Source organism: Elephantulus edwardii, unplaced genomic scaffold, assembly GCF_000299155.1.
Source record: "Elephantulus edwardii isolate Elephantulus edwardi_28Jun2011 unplaced genomic scaffold, EleEdw1.0 scaffold00150, whole genome shotgun sequence".
Taxonomy (NCBI): Eukaryota; Metazoa; Chordata; class Mammalia; order Macroscelidea; family Macroscelididae; genus Elephantulus; species Elephantulus edwardii.
The window spans coordinates 628,725-636,316 of NW_006399900.1; positions in this window are offsets into that span (position 1 = coordinate 628,725).

Consider the following 7,592-nt stretch of genomic DNA (forward strand, 5'->3'; position numbering starts at 1 on the left):
AACAACAACAACAACATTTACTGATTTTTACCTTCCTATGCCTCCTTTCCTGCTAACCTCAAGTGGCATTTCTCTGACATTTTACATCTGCCAGCAACTGCTTGGGAGAAAGATGGGCAATCTCCTTCTGAGGATGTTACAGTCCCAGAATTTAGTTTCTTCCTCTTTTTCTATCTCTGATAATCACTAAAGAATATTTCTTCCTCTAAGTCAATCTTTTTACTTAAATTGGCAACACCATGATGGAGAAGAGATTGAGGTTGTTAACAATTTCCGTTTTCTCAGCTCCACAAATCAACACTTTTGGCACCAACAGTCAGGGAATCAAAAGATGAACTGCACTAGGAAAATCTGCTGTCATGGACTTCTCCAGAGCACTAAGAAACAAAAATGTTAGTCTGGAAACTAAGGTGTGTCGGATCCAGGCTATGGTCTTCACAATTACTTGCCATGGACAGTGACTAAGGATGAAAGAAGAAAAATGATGCTTTTGAGATGTTGTTTTGGAGAAGAGTCTTGAACATATAATGGACTACCAACCAAGAAAACAAATAGATCTGTTTTGGAAAGGGTGAAAACAAGTTTCTGCTTGGAGGCTAGGATGTTGAAGCTCCATCTCATATACTTTGGGTTTGTGGCCAGGAGGGCCCAGTCCTTGGAGAAGGACATCATGCTTGGAAGGGTGGAGGGACAGCACAGGAGGGGAAGACCCTGAATGGAATGGATTGATATAGTAACTTTGGCAATGAGGATAGCTGTGTTGGAGTCAGAGAGACTGGCTCAGGACAGGGCAGGCTTCAGAGCTATTGTAAATAGGGTCTCTATGAGTCACAGGCAACTCAAGAACACATAACAAGTAAATCTTTCTTTATTATTATTGTGGTTGTTGTTCAGTGACATTGAGTGGAGTACGACTCAGAGATCTTATGAGCAACAGATCTGAACTGTTTTATCCATCTTTACCATCCTCGACACATTTGAGTCTATTGCTGCAGACACTGTACTTATCTATCTCAATGAAGTTCTCCTCAATGATGGTTCTTCCCTGACCCTCAACCTTTCCAAGCATGATGCCCTTTTCCAAGGAATAGTCTCTCCTAACAACATGTCCAAAACATGTGATGCCCACAAGGAACACTCTGTTTGCACTTTCCCCACAACATACTTGCTTGTTCTTGAATTATTCAGCACTCTTCTCCATATCTCCATTCAAATGCATTGATTCTACTTCTGTCATCTTTGTTCATTGTCCAGCTTTCAGATGTATATCAAGTTACTGGAAAGACTGTGACTTGAATCAGGTGCACCTTAGTGTTTAAATTGACATCTTTGCTCTTCAGGACTTTGAAGACTCCTCAAAGCAGACTTTCCCAGTACTATGTATCTCCTGATTTCCTGACTTTTGGTACCAAGGATGTTGATGGTGAATTTCAGCAAGATGAAATTGCTGATTATTTCAAACTTTTTTCCATCTGTCATGATGTTGTATATTTATAATAATGGTGAATTCATATAATAGTTGTCCTTTAGTGACTGAATTATTTCAGTCAGTACAATCTATATTAACCTATAAGGGCATTCTGGTGGCTTAGTCCATAGAGACTTGCACAGCTAAACCCAAAGATGGCACATATCTGGCAGTTCAAATCTGTCAGCACTTCCATGGCAGAAAGGTGGGAAATCACCTCCCATATGATTGACAGCTTCTGGATACCTGCTGGAGGGTCAGCAATGAGTCTATTCTGATTTTATGACAATGAGTTTTGGGTGTTGTGAGTTTGAGGTTCATGATTTGCATAGCTAGTAATTTGAAAGACCAGTAAATCTTACCACTATGTTACCAGAATTCCCTTTCAGCTTAGTGTTATTGTTGTTATGTGCCATCCAGTCACCTGCAACTCATAGCAACTCTATATACAACTGCTCTGAAACCTGCCCTATTCTGAGCCAGTCTCACTGACTCTGACATACCTACCATCATTAACCCAGTTACCATGTCAATCCATCTCACCTAGGGTCTTTCTTTCTTGCACTGTCACTCCATCCTTCCAGGCTTGATGTCATTCTCCAAGGACCGGGTCCTTCTGGACAGATGCCCACAGTATATGAGATGGAGCTTCAAAATCCTAGCTTCCAGGGAGAAACTTGGTTTCACCATCTTCAACACAGACTTATTTGTTTCCTAGGCAGTCCATGGTAATAATGTTCAAGACTCTTTTCCAGCAACACAACTCAAAGGCATCAATTTTTCTTCTTTCATTCTTAGTCATTGTCCAGCTCTCTGATGCATAGCAAGTAATTGTGAATACCATGGTCTGGCCATTATCATCAATTTTAGGTTCCTATTCTTAGGATATTGGTCTTTATACTATTTCATTTTCTACAACTTCTAGTTTTCCTGAAAGCATGCTTTGTAGATTTCATGCTCCAATTAATAATACAGCTAGAACACATAATTGACAGGGAACTTTCAGAAAATCAAGCTGGTTTTAAAAGAGATCAATGTATATAGGGCTATTATTACTGATGTCAAGTGGATCCTGACTAAAAGCAGAGAACATCAGAAAGATGTTTACCTGTGTTGCATTGATTTCACAAGACATTCAGCTGCTTAGACCATGAAAACTTATGGATAACATTGGGAAGAATGGGAATCTCAGAACACTTAACATGCTCATATGAAATCTATACATAGACAAGAAGCAAATGTCCAAACAGAACAGCAGAACACTGGTTGATTAAAAGTCAGGAAAAGTACATGTTTCAGGTTTGTATCTTTCTTCCATATCTATTCAATTTTTATTATAAGCAAATAACTAAAGAAACTAAAGTGCATGAAGAAAAATGGGACACTATTATTAGATGAAGATTCATCAACAATCTCTGTTATAGATGACACAACTTTGCTTGTAGAATGTAAAAAAAGACTGTGGAGAACTTACTGTGCAGATCGAAGACTATAGCCTTCAAATTGTGTTACATCGAGCCTTCAAAATGAGTTACATCTCAACATCAGAAAAATAAAACTCACCACTGAGTCAATAAGCAACATCATTATGTTGTTGTGGTTGTTGTTAAATGCCGTCGAGTCACAAGCAACTTATAGTGACTCTATGAAGGAAAATCCTCAACAGTTTGTGTCTTTCATCCTCTCTCCTGGTTCATCAGGTTTCCAGAGGCAAGCTATTATGGAAGTGGATGCCACTACTCCGTCCAAGTTTGTTTTAATCAGGAAGCTCCACCAAACACTGTCCACCATGGGGGACCAACCATTAACACATGTGACACATCAATGTCACAGTGTTCAGCTTCACAGCAACCACAAGTTACCTCTGTACAGCAAGTGGACACACCAGGGCTATGCGACCTAGAAGAAGGTTTGAACAAAAACAATGAAAAACAGGCCTGAAGGCCACAGATTAAAAGTCACCCACCTTTGGCTTGGTAGTATCGCTTTCTGTTCACTGGGCCAACTGATCAGTCTCTATGTTGATGTTATTGTTGTTAAGTGTCATCAAGCCGCAGGTGACTCATAGCGAGCCTTTGGCTTGGTCATCATTATAGACAAAGAAAAAGACTGAAATTGTCAACAGTTCGTTTTACTTGGATTCACAATTAATACCAAAGTAACAGCAGACATGAAATTGGGGGGGGGGGAATTTGTTGCATTGGGAAAATCTGCTGTCAAGGATCTCTTCAAAATTCTGAAGAGCATTAATTCCAGTAAAAGACTACAGTACCCCTGATTTATTTTCAGTTCCTTCCTATGCATCTGAAAATTGGGAAATAAATAAAGAAGACCGAAGAAAATCAATGGCCCCAATTTTGGTGTTGGTGGAGAACATTAACTGTACCACTGACTGCCAAAAGAACACACAAATTTGTCATGAAGGATGTGGACCCAAAGTGCGACTTTGATACAGGGATGGTGAAACTTCATCTCACTCTTTTTGAGCATATTTTCAGGAGGAGCCTAGTCCTTGGAAAGAGAGATCATGTTGGGTAAGGCAGAGGATTAGTGAGAAGGGAACAAAAGGGATACCCTCACTAAAATGGCTTGACACAGTGGTTGCCACAGTAGAAGAGAAATCATGAGGATGGTGCAGGATCCAGTAAGGTTCCAACTTTTTCCAAGAAGGACCTGTTTCCCACAGTGGTTGCAACATTCTATACTCTCACATAAACTGGATGTGAGAACTGGATATGAGAGTTAAAACTCTCCACACCTTTGCCAGTATTTGTTGTTAGGTCAACAAACCATAAAAACATGAAAGGAGGGGGAAGAAAATGGGAAACAATGAAAAAAATGAAGCATTTTTAATGCTAAAAAAAAACTTTAAGGGGCTAAAAGAATATCATTTTCCAAAGGATAAAGGAAAATATAAGACAAGAGAATTGTAAGGAGGAAGTAGAAAATATGTAATTATGTTGTTGGTATTAATTGAAATGAAATACGTATGAGTGATTGGCTGAAAATTAATCTGCTTTGTAAACTTTCACTCAAATCACATTTCTTAAAAGAATTTAACAAGAAAATTCCCAATCGAAAAAAATTCCTCACCCAGATGACTTCACTGGTGAATTCTATCAAATATTCAGAGAAGAACTAACACGATTTCTGCTGAAAGGGAAAGTATTAATCTTGTAAACAAGAAGCAGACAAAGCTGTTCTTTGTCACCATTTCTAGTCAATATTGTATTATAGCCAGTGTGATAAGGGAAGAAATAGGAAAGAAGTTATCTCTATTTGTAAATGGTGTGGTCCTTCACGTAGGACTTTCCAAAGGTTCAGCAAGAAAATTACTGAAATCCATTCAAAGATTCAACAGAGTGACAAAGTAAAAGATCAACATACAGAATCAATCCTATTCTTCCACTATAGTAACCAGAACTCAGAAAAAGAAATAGGAAAACAACTTTTTCACTGTAAACAAGTGAAAAATTAGACCGTTTGTGACCTCAGGCTCTTGAGATACAGCCTTATTTAAATATTTCCAATGAACCTCCAGAAATAGACATAATTGAGCAAGAACAGGTTACTGGGAAATGGACTGTCTTGGCCTAGTGGATATGAAGTTCTGCTGCCACCCCAAAGGCAGGTGGTTCAATTCCCTAAGGTGCTCAGAAAGAGAGGAGGACAATCTTCTACGCAATTTACAGCCTCTGAAAACCAGCTGGAGAGTTAACTAAGAGTCAGATCCAACTCAACAGCACATAATAACATTGAGTTACTGGAAAAACTGGTCCTGTCGACTGTCCTGGGACCATTCTGTAAAAAATTGAATGGTATGTACTTTCAAATAATCATGTAATCCTAAGTGTGCGTTATGGACTTGCCAGGGCCACAGTTTCCATTCTAGATATCTTGCTTTTAGCTCCAATGATGGTAGCTCCTGAGTGAACTCTGGTGTTGTAGTCCAGAGGCATTTGTGCTGCTAACACACAGAAGACACCCCTCTGGTGGTTCAAATACACCAGCAGTTCCTCAGGGGATAGATGGGCCATGTTCTCTTTTGTGATTTACAGCCTCTGAAAACCAGCTGGAGGGTCAGCTCTGAACCAGTTTCATCCCAACCACAGTGATTTATTTGGGTTTGAGATGGTCCTTCAGACAATTATGAATTTTCTAACTCTTATTTCCTGATCCAGGAATACAAGAATGCGTGTTCTTTTGTAGCGTGGCAGAGCAGTATTTTCACTTTGACAAGGGACATTGCTTTGGTCCAGAGCATTTCTACCCCTCAATAAACCTCATCTGCTTATAGTTAAGGCAGGTGCATTGATGTTGTTCTAAGGCAGACATGTTCATTCCATTTCTTTTTCAGTTGATATTTGAATTACTCCTTGATCGTTGTATTTGACGCTTGGGATTATCATCAGTATCTCTCATCTTCATCTTCTGGTGTCTTTGTTGGAGAGGGTCTAGACCACTCCTGCATAGTTGACTAGCTTGCTTGAAATCCTCTTTGCTGCAATTTCTTTAAAAAAAAAAATTCTACTAGTTTATTTACAAGATTCGAATACACTGTTTTCAAGAACAAATTCTTGCAATTTTCATCTTCCTCCCCCACGCATCAAGTTGTACAACCCCATGATTAATCCCTCCCCCCTTCTCCTGAACAATCATCCCTCTGCTTCCAACCTCTCCCACCTCTCTTGGATCCTTATATTCATTCTGCAATAATGGTTTTACACAATGTTTGTCTTTGTGGATTAGCTTTCCTAATTTATTAGTTACAGTTTTTTCCCTGATAAAACAGAAATTGAAAATTCCTACTATGTAGGGTTTTATAAGCTATATTAAAATTATGATTTGGCTAGAAAATGTTTATAATTTTATTTTGCTTGATTTGTTTCTCCATATCATCAAACTTTTCCTTCAATAGAAACAGATTTCTAGAGTAAACTTGAGAGGCAATACAAAATCTAACATTTAGCAGCACAGACTTTGAAGCCAGAGGGGCCAATTTTATTTTGCCCCATTGACAAGGCTACATATGTGCTATTAGGAAAGCTGAGAAATATGTCTATGCCTCAGGTAAGGGATTGTGCTGTCATGCAAAGGGATGATTTGGATCCACCAGTCGCTTTAAGCGAAAGATGGCAAATTTCCTCCCATGCAATTTATTGAATAAAGAAAAAAAAACCCACTGGAGGATCAATTATAGGTTGGTTCTGTCTCGATGGCACACAACAACAGAATGAAATAAAAACATTTCTCTCCGCACCAAGATTAGTTCACCAATTGTGACAAGTATGCTATGCAAATGCAAGATGCAAAGAACATTGTGCAGGATAAAAGAGAGTAAATGAGAATTCTATACTCTCTATACTTTTCTACAAACCTAAGAAATAAAGTATATTTTCAAAAGAGTTAAAAAATATTTGCATCTGCCTCCTTATTTTTTTATCATTGTTGTTGGGCTTTGTTTATTTTTTTAGGAATAAGTAACACTTCTTGCAAATTTTCCATCGATATTTCATCATTAAATTTAATGAAATATCACTATTGTTACTTCTTAGGTTGAGACTAGAGTGAAGGTTTAAAGCGCAAATGCATTTTCCATTCAATATATCATATACATTTTCTTTCACTATTTCCATCATATAATACCACCTACCCTATTTTCACCACAAATTTCCCATTCCATTCCTTTACTCCTCCCTCCTTACACTTACCATTATTATATTTTTGTTATTTTATTTAGTTTTGGTGATTGTGAAATTGTGAAATAGCATTATTGTTTAACTGATTAATCCATGTTGTCCTCAGCATCTACTTTACTAGAACATGGGGCCTAATACTTATTTGCTATGATCTCTGTGTTCTGGACACTCACATTTGCATTTGTTTCTTAATGCCAATGAAGTTTGGTTTGGAGGATGGTGCAGATGTTGTAAAAATGTATATACTGCCTTGTTTGGTGATTGCACGTCTAGTGGTGCATTGCATGCAATGGATGCAATGTCCCCTTGACCATAAACTGAGTAAAAGGGTGTAAAAGGAGTGGATATAATGTGGGAGTGGTTGTGTCTGACTTCTTCCCACTTCAAAAGGGGTAACTGTCTCCATCAATAATATCCATAGTCTC